This window comes from Lagenorhynchus albirostris, chromosome 1 (genome assembly GCF_949774975.1).
Source record: "Lagenorhynchus albirostris chromosome 1, mLagAlb1.1, whole genome shotgun sequence".
Lineage (NCBI taxonomy): Eukaryota > Metazoa > Chordata > Mammalia > Artiodactyla > Delphinidae > Lagenorhynchus > Lagenorhynchus albirostris.
The window spans coordinates 11,219,883-11,235,193 of NC_083095.1; the positions used below are offsets into that span (position 1 = coordinate 11,219,883).

The following is a 15,311-nucleotide window of genomic DNA, read 5'->3' on the forward strand; positions in this document are numbered from 1 at the left end:
ATTTTTGAGCCTATTTCCTTAGCTGTAAAAGGGCGATAATAATACCCGTCCTGACTACCTCAAAGGGCGGTTTTGGTGTTCAAAGAAAGCCATGCATTTACCAGTGTTTTGCGAACTGTAAGGTGCTCCATAAACATAAGTGTTTTTGTTAGTGCATCGCTGAACTTACTGCAAACTCCCAGACAAGGGGCATCTAGGGAGAGCGATTTGGCTCTCCCACGCGGCGACTGTGTTTTCATCAATCCTTATCCCACGTTTATGGGGGTATCTTGCTGAGGAAAACTTTTCGGTGCCTGATGAAAAAAACAAACAAATCCACTATACAACTAGCAAGGTGGTGTCTGTAAAAGTACCATACAGACAGGGCTTAAGATAAACTGCCAAGAAAACGCCAAGACTGTCAAAAAGGACTTCTCTGTGGAAGCGCAGTCTTCGCTTTACGAAAGATGTGTCGTGAGCGATAGATCATGATGCCGGCCGCCGAATGGAAACATGAATTGGTAGAACCGGTCGTGCGGTAGCGTAGTCATTATAATTCCACTCTGACAGATTTAACGATTTGCCACAATTCCCCGGAATAAGCAAGATGCTGCAAACGAGCTTCAGACTCCGAGTGGAGAGCGGGAATAATGCGCGCGCACTCGGCTCCAACCGATCCCAGGTCCCGTGAACGCGCCTCCCCGGCCAGCCAGGGCGCGCGCGTCGCCGCCGGCCCACGTGACCCCGGGCGCGGCGGCGGCGGCGGCGGGGACTGGCGGGGGCTCGGGCCGGCTCCGCAGCGCCGCGCAGGCGCCCCAGGCCTGCGCCGAGCCAAGCCCCTCCTGCTCGCTCCAGGCGTCAAAATGGCGGCGAGAGAAACCTGGAGAAGCCCCGGAGCCTGAGCCACTGACAGGAGCTGAGACGGGAGGTGGCGGCGGCGACGGGAGGAGGAGGATGGCCGGGGGCGCTGGCGCCGGTGCGGACGGCGGTGCAGGCGGCGGCGGCGGGGGCGACGGCCGCGGTCCCAGCGGCGGCAGCAGCAGCAGCGGCGGGAGGAGCCTCCGGGGTGAGTGTCCCTCGATGTCTCTGAGGCTGTGAGCCGAGGCTGTTACCGGCGCGGTGCTGGGCGTCCCGACAAGGAAGGGGCTGTGCGGGGGCCGTGGGGGCGCAGGGCTGGGGCCCGGCCGCCGCGGGGGGCGCGGGGCCGGGGAAGGGTCACTGGTCCGTCTGGGGCTGAGGCGGCGGTGGCAGGCTGACCGGTCCCGGTGCGCTCAGCGGGGCGGGCTGGGCAGTGCGCAGCCGTCCCGGGGGCAGAGGTGCGAGGTGTGGCGCTTGGGGCGGGGAGAGCGGCCCGAGGTGGCGGCGGCGGCGGCTCGGCCGGCTCCAGTCTCGGGGCTACGAGGGGCGGGACTCGTCGCTCCCAGGATGCCGGGAAACCGCTCCCGAGACTCGGGCGCGTGTTTACCCGGCTGCGGGGCTGCGACCGCCCCGGGGTGGGCGTGAGAGCTGCCGTCCGGAATCAGGGGTCGAGGAGTGCAGGCCTGTGTACGGCTGCTCCCCGGGGGAGAAGTTAGATTGTCCGGGTAAGTTACTGTTTCGGGATCAAACTGGAATTGCGCTTTGACAGGTTGGGAGAGAGACAATACGGAGTCGTTGGTAAAGAATCCTGTGCTTGGAGTGCTTGAAAGGCTAAAAGCGTGCATTTTTCAGTGTCTCATCATTTGCACAGCTGTTTATTAGCCTTACCCCGAAGATGAGAACTTTCTCACCGTTTGGGGGGAGGAAGCCCTGAGTGTTGTTTCTGCTTTGAACTACAATAGCACCTCTTCACATACCAGCACAGATAATAAGTACTCTGGATTAGGCCTAATTCGCAGAAGCAGTCTTGGTTTTACCAGAGAACTGTTTCCTCTGCTAAAACATCTTACTGTAATGAGGAAATAGGCATTTTTACAGAATTACTTCGTTTTTTCAAGTAGCAGAATCTTTTGTCTCTGAATAGCATCCATTTCTTTTAGATTGCTGAAATCAATTACTTTCTCCCGGAAATGTGAAAGAAAGATTTGAAATTGCAAGAATCATACATGTTAATGGCAGCTGTGATTAAATTTGTCCTGGAATTTTGAAGTCAGAAAAACCTTTAACGATATGATGTGACTTGTTTTAGAACTGGGAAACTAGGCCCAGGGAGATGAGTGACTCGCTGTGGGTTCTGCAGCTGGCGAGGGATTGGACCAAAACTAGGATCTAGGCCTCTCTCCGCCCTATTTAGAGAGCTCTTTTCACTACACTCCTGAGCCTCGTATTCTTCATTGATTGCATTCTTCACCACCATCCTCATTCCTGGGTCTTTGTACAATGTAGTTGAAAGGAGAAATCAGAGAGAGCGCCTCACTCTGATTCTTGACAGTTACTGTCAGTTACCACAAGTAACTCATGAAGATTCTTCTCCCTGACCTGAATTTAATAAAAAACCAACTGACATTTCATTTAGAGTTTTCATAGGTCTGTGACTGACTATATTTCTGTCCAGTTGTAGCATTGCTTATTTATGCATGCATTCAGTAAAACCAGTATTCTGTCCCACAAAACCTAACTACTATATTGTTTTGTTCCTCATTACCAGCATTTAAACAGGTTCTTTGTATCAGGCTCTAATTTTAGGATTTAAAGCACCTGTGTTGTGTTTGCCGGGTTGTACCACCTGGTTTCCACATAGCCACTTGAGTCACAGCAGCTTTCTGTGTTGTGTGTCACAGGCTAACCTTCAGAAGTAGTCATGTCAAATGCTTCTGATTTCATATTCTAGTCATTGAAACTCACACACCAGAGTTGTACCTTGTGTTCAGTTACACAGGTGATTATTGAAGATCTGCTTTGTATTTTGCAATACTAGGAGCTACTGGAGAAAGAAACAAGTGAAATATGTAGACTTTGCCCTCAGAAAAGATAAGATGTACCCCTCTGAGCCTAGAAAACAATCTATCAATACAAAGTATGCTGTACGGGCTTCCCTGGTGGCACAGTGGTTGAGAGTCCGCTTGCCATTGCAGGGGACGCGGATTCGTGCCCCGGTCCGGGAGGATCCCAGATGCCGCTGAGCGGCTGGGCCTGTGAGCCATGGCCGCTGAGCCTGCGCGTCCGGAGCCTGCGCTCCGCAACGGGAGAGGACACAGCAGTGAGAGGCCCGCGTACCAAAAAAAATAAAACAAAGTATGCTGTACGTGTTCTGGTTAGAGGGAGATGAGTGAGGCCTCAGGAGTCTAAATAACTTCCTGGAACACTTGGGACTTGAGCTAGCTTCTGTGAGGGTTTAGATTTACAGAGAGATTGGAGCAGTTACTTTGTGAGGGAAAAGCAAGAGTGTAATGTGGAGATTAGCTTTGGGGGAGGGGAATAGAGAGGGAAACTAGGATGAGCTGACAACTGAATTTCCTTGGGAAGACATTAGACAGTTGAAAGGATATGTTTGTAGAAGAGTTTGAGTACTGGATTGAGATTTGGATTTTTATCCTCTTGTGCAAGATATGGGGAGACTTTGAAAGTTTGGAGGCCACACATTAATATGTTAAAACTACCAAGACGCACCTGTCAGTGATCTGTTGGTTGAGTTAGAATGAGGAGAGAGTGGAATGAACCAGGGACAGTAGTAGCTATTGCAGTTACCTGCGTATGAAGAGATGAGATCCTACACTAAGATAGAGTCACTAGGAAAGATGCATAGCAGGTATCTTTTTTTTTGTTGCTGTTTTTATTGTGGTAAAATATACATAACAAAATTTGCCATTTTAACCAGTTTTAAGTGTACAGTTCTGTGGCATTAAGTGTATTTCACATTGTTGTGCAACCATTATCACCATCCATCTCTAGAACTCCATTCATCTTCTGCAGCTGAAACTCTATACCCTGTAAACACTAAGTCCCCACTTCCCTTTACTCTTAGCCCCTGACAACCACTATGCTGCTTTCTGTCTCTACGAATTTGATTACTCTAGGTATTTCATGTAAGTAGAATCATACAGTGTTTGTCCTCTTGTGACTGGCTTATTTCACTTAGCATAATGTTCATCCATGTTGTAGCATTTGTCAGAATTTCCTTCATTTTTAAGGCTGAATAATAGTCCATTGTATGTATATACTGCATTTTGTTCATCCATTTATCTGTCAGTTGATACTTCATATGCTTCCACTTTTTGGCTTTTGGAATAATGTTGCCATGAACATAGGTGTGCTCATATCTGTTTGAGTCCCTGCTTTCATTTCATTTGGGTATATATCCAGAAAATTTTACATTCCCACGAGCATGCGTCAGGGTTCCAGTTTCTCCACATCCTCACCAACACTTGTTGTTTTTATTATTTTGATAACAACCATCCTAATGGGCGTGAAGTGATATCTCATTGTGGTTTTCACTTGCATTTCTCTAAAGATTAGTGATATTAGCATCTCTAAAGCTTATCAGCCTTTTGTATATCTTCTTTGGAGAAATAATCTATTTAAGTTTTTTGCCTATTTTTTAATTTAGTTGGTTTTCTTTGTTGTTGTTGAGTTGTAGGTGCTCTTTATGTATTCTGGATACCAATCCCTTATCAGATAGATGATTTGCAAATATTTTTGTCATTCCACGCATTGCCTTTTCACTCTGTCGAGTGTACTTTGATGCACAAAATGTTTTTTTGGTAAGTTTTTAATTTTAATGAAGTCCAACTGATCTAGTTTTTCTCTTGTTGCTTATACTTTTGGTGTACATCTGAGAAATTATTGCCAAATCCAGTGTCATGAAGCTTTTCCCCTTTAAAACTCTTCTAAGAGTTTTCCCCTCAAAAAAACTCTTATGTTTAGGTCTCTGCATGTGGATATCCACTTTTTCCAATGCCATTTGTTGAAAAGACTATCTTTTTTCCATTGAATGGTCTGCCCATCTTTGTTGAAAATCACTTGACCATACATTCGAGGGTTTATTTCTGAAATCTGTTGGTCCGTAAGTCTGTCTTTGTGCTGTCACCGTACTGTTTTGATTACTCTAGCTTTATAGTAGTTTTGAAATCAGAAGTGTGAGGCCTCCAACATTGTTCATTTTCCAAATTGTTTTGGCTGTTTGGGGTCCCTTGAGATTCCATATGAATTTTAGATAGATTTTTCTATTTCTGCAAAATATGTCATTGGGATTTTTTTGATAGGGATTGCATTGAATCTGTAGATTGTTTGGAGTAGTGTTGACATCTCTTCCGGTCTTCCAGTCCGTAAACACCAGATGTCTTTCCATTTATTTGTGTTTAATTTCTTCCCACAACATTTTGTAGTTTTCAGTGTAAAAATCTTTCATCTCCTTGGTTAAGTTTACTCCTGAATATTTTATTCTTTTTGGTACTATTGTAAACGTGATCGATTTCTTAATTTCCTTTGCGGATTGTTCATTGTTAGTGTATAAACACAACTCATTTTTGTGTGTTGATTTTGTATCCTGCAACTTTACTGAACTCATTTATTTTAATCATGTGTGTGTGTATGTGTGTGTGTGTGTGTGTGTGTAATCTTTAGAGTTTTCTACATATAAGGTAAGGTTGTTTTCTAACAAAGATAATTTTATGTCTTCTTTTCCAGTTTGAATGACTTTTCTTTCTTTTTCTTGCCTAATTGCTCTGGCTAGGACTTCCAGTACCGTATTGAATAGAAATGGTGAAAATGCACATCCTTGTCTTGTTCCTCATCTTAGAGGGAAAGCTTTCAGTCTTTGACCATTAAGTATGATGTTAGCTGTGGATTTTCCATACATAACCTTTATTATGTTGAGCTAGTTTCCTTATATTCCTGGTTTGTTGAATGTTTTAGCAGGTATGTTTTAAGAAAAAAATTCAGTTATGGGTACGGAGTTTCTACTTGGTGAAAGAAGATTCTTGTGTCATTGGTGGAATGTTATTGTCAGGTTGTTTTTTTTAAGCATCATCTTTGTACATTTGCAGTTATGTTCTGGCTGAAAAAAATACTGCTATAGTTATTCAGTGGGGAAGACTGACACTAATCAAATAATCATACAAAATATGCCTGAGTAACTATAGTACTATTTTGCTTCCAGCCGTATTCCCAGCAGCTAGCATAGTGCCAGGCACATAGGTGCTCACTAAAGTTATTAATTGAATTTAAAAGCAGAAGACTAAGATTTAACCCAATAAGCTAAAAAATACATTGTTTATAATTTTTATAGAAAGTGTTTATTCTGTTTTAAACCACCTTCCCTCTTAACCCAGTCTTGGTACAGTGGTAATAAAACAAAATCAGACTTCTCCACTCTAAAAAGAAACAGGCAAGTGACTTTTTCTAAAACAATTATCTTTTTTAAGATGAGACAACATTTTTCTTTTTAAGTTGATGATAATGGAAGTTGGTTATCAGAATCCAAAATTTCAAAGGGAAGCATAGTTTAAAGGAAACTTTTCATGTAGCTACTAACTTCAGATTTATATTGAAATTCAAACATTCAGTACCTAGTTTATTTACAAAACAAGTTCAAAAATTTTTAATGCAAGCTTCAGTTCTTTTAATTTTTAAAATTTTGACAGTCTAAATTTTTTCTTTTCTTTTTTTTTTTTTGTGGTACGCGGGCCTCTCACTGTTGTGGCCTCTCCCATTGCGGAGCACAGGCTCCGGACACGCAGGCTCAGCGGCCATGGCTCATGGGCCTAGCCGCTCCGCGGCATGTGGGATCCTCCCGGACCGGGACACAAACCCGTGTCCCCCGCATCGGCAGGCAGACTACCAACCACTGCGCCACCAGGGAAGACCAGGCAGTCTGAATTTGACATTGCAAGTTGAGTCTTTCACAGCATCCTTACTATCTCAGATAATGTAGAAACTTCAAAAACATATAATGCACTAAGTTTTATAAATTGACATTAAATCCATATAATGAACATTATGTTAAAGTTGGAATAAACAGAAATCACTTTAATACAATACACAGAACATCCTTTAAATCACAAGATTCAAAAAAAATCTGCTTTTTTGAGCATTGTTGGAGTTTTTAGACATAGTTGTGATGTATTAGAACACTGGACTGGGAATCAGACCTCCATTCAGATTCTGATTACTATTTATAGTTTTGCAATCTTAAGCAATCCATTTTACCTGTCTGAGGCTTAATTTTTCCTCATCTGTAAGAGGGAAAACACACACACACACAGTGTTTTACGTAGCAGCTTTGCCACCTTGTATTTTTTTATTCCATTCTTTCCCTCCCTGTTACCACTTACTAGTCTGGACTATTTATTGAACAGCCTACCAGTGGAGTCTCTGCCATTTGTTTTCCCACTTTTCCTCTCCTTCTCCGGCTGTTCTCTATATTGCTACCACACTTTTTAAAAAATGCAATTGGAGGATGTTACTTCCCTACCTAAAAAACTTGTGTTGACTTCCCATTGTCTATTGGGTAAAGTCCAAACTCACAACAGTTTGTAGACTGTGTCTAACGTTAGATTTCCCATTACTCTAGTCATACTAAGCTGTTTCTTGTTCCTACTACTTCTGTTTTTCATGTATTTATCCCAGTGCTTGGAGTTCTCCTGTTCTTTGTCATCCAGGAGACTCTGAGAAGATGACTCATCACCCATTTCAGCGGTAGATTTTGATTACTCCAAGCCAGTCGGCTCAAGGCATTTCCCTGTAAATTATTATTTGTCCCAGTTAGATTGAAAGGAAAGAGACATTCTATTTCTGGGGGAGAGGATTTTTTCCCCTATTGTTTGTGAGCAAGAGAACATGTGGCCCCAGTCGCCACTGGCAGCTGTCTTGTGACCACAGGGGATGATGAAACATGCCCTGAGGATGGCAGAACAGAGAGGTAGAACGAACGTAGGTGCATGACAACATTATTTTAGACACGTATTGTGCTGGGCCTGGGGCTTTCCCTATCGTGGGATTTCTCTTCGTGAATATATTCCTATTGTTTAAGCCAATTCTTCGGGGTTATTTGCCATCAGAAATCTGATTCTTACAGTCGTCTTTATTCTTCAAGACCCAGTTCAAAAGTTAGTTTTACTAGTAATCATACACTCGCTCCCTTAGTACTTTGGACCTTTCTTCCAGTCCTTATTTACTATATTTATCATCAGTTGTGCGTGTGTGTAACTCCTCCAGGTAACTCTTTGTAGTTTGAGCCAAAGCCTGTAGGATGTAGCACAGTGTCTGGTAAACTATAGATACTCAGTGAGTTGTTAGGATGAAATAATAACATGAGTAAGTGCTTTGTAAACAATGTTTTAATAAATATGAGGTATGTTATTGAGTTTAAAACTAAAGTGAGATGGAAAAATCAATTAGGCCAGGCATGCAAAGTGTTCTTTGCTTGCCCTTAATTGTTTTCTAAAAATATCCACTTAGATAAAAAGTTTGACAGTCTCTTCTAGCTACAATTCCTTAAATTTTATGAACACTCTTACCTACTTAAAACAGGAATCATGGAAGGAGCAATAATGAATTGTGTTGTTAGTGTGCAGTTTCCTTCCTTCTTTAGGGGGAGACTGAATGCCAGAAGAATTTCAAGTATAGTGTCTTTTTTTCCCCTATATTCTGAAATTATACTTATTTAATTTGTTTTATCTGGAATTTACTTGTGAGTTGTTCTTTAGAGAAAAATTCCATAACATGCTTCATAAGACTTAATTATGCTTGTCTTCAGACTTTGCCAAAATATTTCTTGCTTGCTTGAGACTAGACATGAGAATTTTCTGGTTAGGAAAAAAGCTTTGAGGCAGAACTCGATGAGTTTGTAGTGAATGTTAGTAATAGCTTATGACAGAGAAATCTCATTATAGCCTTAATTATGAAGTCATAGTTCTGTCACATGCTTCAACGGTAAAGTCTGACAAGGGAGGAAGGATAGGGAAGGACAGTTAAAATTCCCAACTTGGTGTACCTCACCATTTGTTGGCTTCAGTCAAATAAAACTTTGACATAGTAATTTGTAGTTATTTTTAAAACAAGGTAAGGAGGAATACAGTACACATTAGAAATTGTAAAATCATCTGTTAGACTGAGTATGAAAAGACAGATCTGTCTATGAAGAACAGCCTTCTTGTTTTGATGTCTAGTTGTTTGTTCCCTTGGTACCTTAGTTTCCACATCTGTAAAATGAACAGTATCACCCTCTTTAGGGTTCTTTGATTAATTAAGATGATCTATGTGAAAACACAATATAGTGTTCTGAGGATAGACGCTCAGGCATTCCTTTTTTTTTTTTAAACAGATTATTTTATTTTTTAAAAAATATTTATTTATTTGGCTGCACCGGGTCTTCCTTGTGGCACGTGGGATCTTTAGTTGCGGCACACAGGATCTTTAGTTGCGGCATGCGGGATCTAGTTCCCTGACCAGGGATCAAACCTGGGCCCCCTGCGTTGGGAGCGTGGAGTCTTAACCTCTGGACCACCTTGGGAAGTCCCTCAGGTGTTCCTTTTAATATTGAGCTGCATGAGCCACTTGTATATTTTGGAGATTAATCCTTTGTCAGTTGCTTCGTTTGCAAATATTTTCTCCCATTCTGATGCTTGTCTTTTTGTCTTGTTTATGGTTTCCTTTGCTTTGCAAAAGCTTTTAAGTTTCATTAGGTGCCATTTGTTTATTTTTGTTTTTATTTCCATTTCTGTAGGAGGTGATTCAAAAAGGATCTTGCTGTGATTTATGTCATAGAGTGTTTTGCCTATGTTTTCCTCTAAGAGTTTTATAGTGTCTGGCCTTGCGTTAGGTCTTTAATCCATTTTGAGTTTATTTTTGTGTATGGTGTTAAGAAGTGTTCTAATTGCATTCTTTTACATGTAGCTGTCCAGTTTTCCCAGCACGGACTTATTAATTCTTGAATGAGAAAAAGTCTGTCGGTTTGTGTGTGTATGTGTATGTGTGTGTGTTTAAGTAACAAAAACTCTCTAGAATAAAGTTCAAACTCCCTTTCATGGATCATATGGCTTTTTGTTATCTAGGCTCTGCTGCTTCTCTGGGCTCATACCTTATTACTGCCAAATACCTCCCGGTTACACTCTGCATGTAGAATTGCTTTAATTTCCTTAGTGAGCCAGGTTTTGTTCTTTCCTTGGGCCTTCACATAGTCAGATTCCTCTGCCTTTTAGAGCATTATTTTGTCATCCCAAACCCTCTCCACCATTACCTTCACCAAGAAAAAAGTTCACACTTATTGTCAGTCTTAGATCTTATCTCAGATGTCACTTTCTCAACAGCCCCATAAGGTAAATACTTTTAAATATTATCATCAGATACAGAAAAGATAAACAATTTGACCAAGATCACAAAGCTTATGAAATGGCAGATCTGGATCCAAACCTAGACAGTTTGGCCCTAGAGTTCATCTTCACTAATCTGTGCTTCCTCTACATTGTAACGGCCTATTTATCTGCTTGTCCCTAAGTAATTTAAAAGCAAAAATTATGTCTATCTAGTTCATTGTTATATCCTCATGTGCCTATTATCAGCACATAGTAGGTGCTCAGAAAATGTTTAAATGAGTGACTGTCTCTTATTTGAGAGCAGAATTTGTGGTTAAACTCCTCTTAGTACCTTTCACGTAATACATGTAAGTAAATAGTCTTTTCATGCTTATGATACAAAGTGAAATTTATATGATCAAGTTCATTGTGGCTTTGAAATATATTGCACTTTGTAACCAAAGATAGTTACAGCCCCATTTTTATAATCACTGTTAACTCATTTTATCCTTTTCTGGCAATGTTACTTGGCATCTTAAACTGGTGCTTTTGTAGGCTTCCTTTTCACATGGTATCCCTATGAACTGTTAAAATACAGATTATTTGTAACTCATTTCTAAATGGTACATAGGAGATTTTACAAAATAAAATTACACTAGTATATGCACTCTGATCATTTATATCTATTAACCTTTTAATGGATGTGATTGCCGTACATATATGGAACTTAGAAAAAAATAGAAGCACCCACATTTTAAACCTTGATGGTATCCCAAAAGATGAATGGTTTATCTATATAGAATAGTCACAGGGTAAATAATGATTTAAGACATGCACATTGTCGTTCATGTTGATGGGAGAAATTGGAATGTTGTATTTCAATACACTTTTCAAATAAGTAATGCCTGAAGCTGCTTCCAGGTTCATGCTCTAATCAGGGTCAGTAGGTTAGAGAACCAGAAAAGTCTTCCTCCTGCATGAATGTTCTCACTTTACCAAAGACTTTGCTTCTTTGGTTAATCATTCTCTCTTCCGTATCCCCTATGCTCTGGTACAGGGTTTCTCAACTTTGACACTACTGACATGTTGGGTCAGATAATTCTTTGTTGTGGGGCGCTGTCCTGTACTTGCAAAATGTTTAGCAGCATCCGCAGCCTCTACTCACTAGGTTCCGGTAGTACCCTTCTTCACTCCTAGTTATGGCAACCAAAAATGTCTCCAGGCATTGCCAAATGTCTCCAGGGGAGCAGAGTCACCCAGTTGAAAACTGATGCTTTACTGCATCATCCCTACTCATTTGTTACAATATCTCCCTCTCTTTCATACACACACCTTTCCAGACTTTCACATCCTCTCTATTACTGCCTCATTTCTTGGCACCTTTTGCAGTCTTTTTTGAAAAGAGTTATAAAACATCTCACTCCAGTTTTACTTCCGGTTCAGTTTCCTCTCTTCAGTTCTGTGAAACCACATTTTTCTGGTTTTCCTTTACATCTGTGGCGGCTCCATTTTGGTCTCCTTTATCAGCTCTACTCACTGGACAATGGCATAATTTCTGCTTCTTTCTTACTTTTTCTTATCTTGTCAACTCCTGCCTTTCTTGCCTCATTTCTTTGTATGTTGTCCCTCATATACCTATTAATTCTTAAGCTGTTCTCTCTGTTGAAATGCCCTTACCTATGTTTCTCCCTATTTAAATTCTAATATCCTTCAAGAACCAAAGCAGATGTCATCTTTCCATGAAAGCCTTTTGTAATCACTAAAGCCTTTTCTAGTCCTCTAACGTCCATGCCATGTTCCTGTTCTTTCTCTCTGTCTTCCCCTTGCAGCTTTGTGTTATTTATGTATTGGAATATGTCCTGCACTAGACACTAAGCTCATCTTTGTATCCCTGACATTACCTGGCTAAGTGCCCTGCACATAGTTGGTGTTTAGATAGTTGTTGCAGCAATGATGAGGAGGTAGCAGTAGAGTGGAAAGGATTTAGTAAAAACAGTAATGACCTGAAAGGTTGTTAAAAGTAGGAGAAAAAGAAGAAAACTGAAGAAAATTTAAAACTGCTCATGGAATTCTTTACATTCTCTCCTTTCATGGTTTCTTTGATATGGGCCTTTTCTGGTTTCATTCTCCATTTCCAAGCACCTTATTTATTAAGGACCCGTTATGAGCCAGGCACTCTTCAAGATACTTGGAATACAGTAACTGGAAAAGGAAACTGTCCCAGTACTGTAGGAACTTAGTCTCTTTGAGGATGTAGAAATCTTAACAATTAATTGCCCCTACAGAGTGGTAAGTACTGAAATTGAAGTGTATCCAAAACTTTCTGGTAGCACAGAGGAAAGGGGTGACTTCTCAATTTGAAATAAACCTCATTCAGATGCCACTTCTTACATGCAACCAATTTGGGTCACTACCCAGCCTGATTAGTGTTTTCCATGCTTTCCTTTACTTTGTTCTCTTTCAGCTACCAAATTATAAGCATTTCCTGTGCCTCAGTACTTAGCCTTCCGTTCATTCTTTTATATCCTTTTCTTTAGGAAATGGATTTAGTTTTGAGGCTTCAGCTGACAAGTTTCAAAGCCATACCAGCTACAACAAAACATTTTTTTTGTTGTGAAATAATACACATGCAAAGAAGCATAGTAAACAAATTTAAGTTTAACTTATTTTTTTAACAAATTATTTTAATGCTGACACCACCATAGTCACTAAATAGAACAGTGGAAGCATGCTCAAAGCCCCACTCATGCCTCTTCTCAATCACAGCCACCTTAAAGGTCACCGCTATTCTGCTTTTTATGGTAATTGCTTCTAAGATTTAAAAAAAAAAGAAGAAGAAGAAGCCCTGTACCTGAATACCAACTAGATATTTATTCCAAAACAATATAGTTTCATTTTGGGAGACTGGGAGACAGAGGTGGAGGGAGACATTTCACACTATTCTATCTTGTTCTTGCACTGAAACCCCGAAGAACATCCCCAGGTTCACTAGGAGGACTCACCTGACAGAGCACATAGTCATACTCATGGAGATCATTTATTACAGCACAGGATACAAAACAAAATCAGCAAAGAAAAAAGACACATGAGGCTAAGTCCAAAGAAAAACAGGGGCAAGTTTCCAAGAGGTCTCTTCCGGTGGAGTCACACAGGTCACACTTAGTTCCTCCAGCACTGACTTGTGACAGCACAAGTGAAATATTGTCTACTAGGGAAGCTCATTAGAGACTCAGCACCTAGGGTTTTTACTGATGGCTGGTCACACAGGCATCTACTACCTAACATGTATCAAAATTCCAGGCTCCCAGAAGGAAAGCAAATATGCAGCATAAACCATACTGTTTGCACAGACAGTTTAAGTACAGTGCGCTGTCCTTATCAGTTAAGGAATGGCAAAAACACGGAAAGTCCAAGTTCCCAAAGACCAACCAGGGCCAGCCTTTCAAGCAGGCCTTTCTAAGGATAGCAGTTTCAGGCCTGCTGTGGCTAACTTTTTTCTACTTGATATTTTTCAATTCAAAATTTAAATAAATAAAAACTCAGCTTTCAAATTGTGTCATTTTCTCTTAAAATGTATCAACACTAACCCAGTGCAAACCTTCACTTTATACATCCACTACTATCATATGATTGAAAGTATGTTCTATGGAACATTGGACATGGCCTATTATTGGTCTTTCTTAAAGTTCAGGAATACTGAATTAAGCAAAGTTATACAGGTTACTTAGCTGCAGGACTCTCAGCCTTTTGCTGTGATGTGTGTGACCTGGCCTCTATCTACCTGTCTTGCCTCATCTTACATTATCTCCCTTCCCTACTTCCCCTGCGTCAGCCACCTTGGCCTTCTTGCTCTTCCTAGAATTTGCTAAACTATTGACTCTGCTGTAACTCCCCAGCATCACATCACTACTACCTCTGTCAATAAATAATATCAAGCTTTATTTATTTATTATTTGGTTGTGCTGGGTGTTGGTTGCGGTAGGCAGGCTCCCTAGTTGCGGCTCACGGGCTCCTTAGTTGTGGCATGCATGTGGGATCTAGTTCCCTGACCAGGGATTGAACCTGGGCCTGCTGCATTGGGAGCGCAGAGTCTTATCCACTGCACCACCAGGGAAGTCCCTCAAGCCTTATTTATGTTTATGTATTATTTATATTTATGTATGTGTTTAAGATCTTTCTTCTGTATGCTGTATGTGTTCTTTATGTCTTGTGGGCTTATTAATGCCAGTAAATCAACTTATTCTTTCTCATAGCACCCCATGCCTTTCATGGTATTTATCTCAGTGTATGATTTTATTTTTGTAATTACTTGCTTAAATGTCCATTTCTCTCACTTGATTGTAAGCAACATGAAAACCAAGACTATTTTGTTCACAACTATAACCTTCAACACTTGGCATAGAGCACATAATTGGTATTCAGATTCTTAATGAATAATATAAATAATTCTACAAAACTGGGCTATAGTAAACAGTGTTTCCCAAACTAACCAAGATTTTTTTTTAAGGCTCATTTCATTGTATTTTGCAAGACTGATGTTGTGTAGAATACACTTTGGGAAACACTGATATACTTTAAAGTGTAAAATACTTTACATAGGTAGGATTTGTAGCTACGAGTTTGTATTTATTGCATATTCTTGATTGAACCTCTGTTAGGAAGATTAATTTAGTGTTGGTGTGCTAGATGAATTAGACTGGAAGCAGAGACCAAGATTGATTTTTGTGACAATTCAAGAGAAGTAATAAATAGTGACTTAGTCTAAGTGATTTGCAGGTGGATTGGTGAACCAGTTTGATATAGAGGAGAAGGATGAGGGAAAGACACCTGCAGTTCTGACACTGGATGCCCAGGATGTCTTCAGCAAACGACATTTGAATAGATTGGAGTAATTGAGTTTCTTCTTCCGGAAAGCATCCTCCTGTTAATCTGGAAAATATATCCATCTTGTTTCCAGGCAACACCAGATAATTAAATTATCTTCATATTTAGGAATTAATAAATTTTTTTAAATTAGCATACTGAATTACTTAATAATAACTGTGCTGTAAACTCTTTAACTGTCTAATGACAGCTTTCTGCTGTGGTTGAAGAGTGTGTTTACCTACATACTCTAATTTG

General features: G+C 40.6%; 1 protein-coding gene across 1 annotated transcript in view; it reads left to right on the forward strand.

The window, feature by feature from the left end:
• The first annotated feature begins 858 nt into the window (after positions 1-858).
• The window catches only part of BTBD7 (BTB domain containing 7), an 81,377-nt gene continuing 66,924 nt past the window's right edge, over positions 859-15,311 (forward strand). The window contains exon 1 of the mRNA XM_060166343.1: positions 859-1,045. The gene's annotated coding sequence lies outside the window, so the exon portion shown is untranslated. The remainder of the gene's footprint in view (positions 1,046-15,311) is intronic.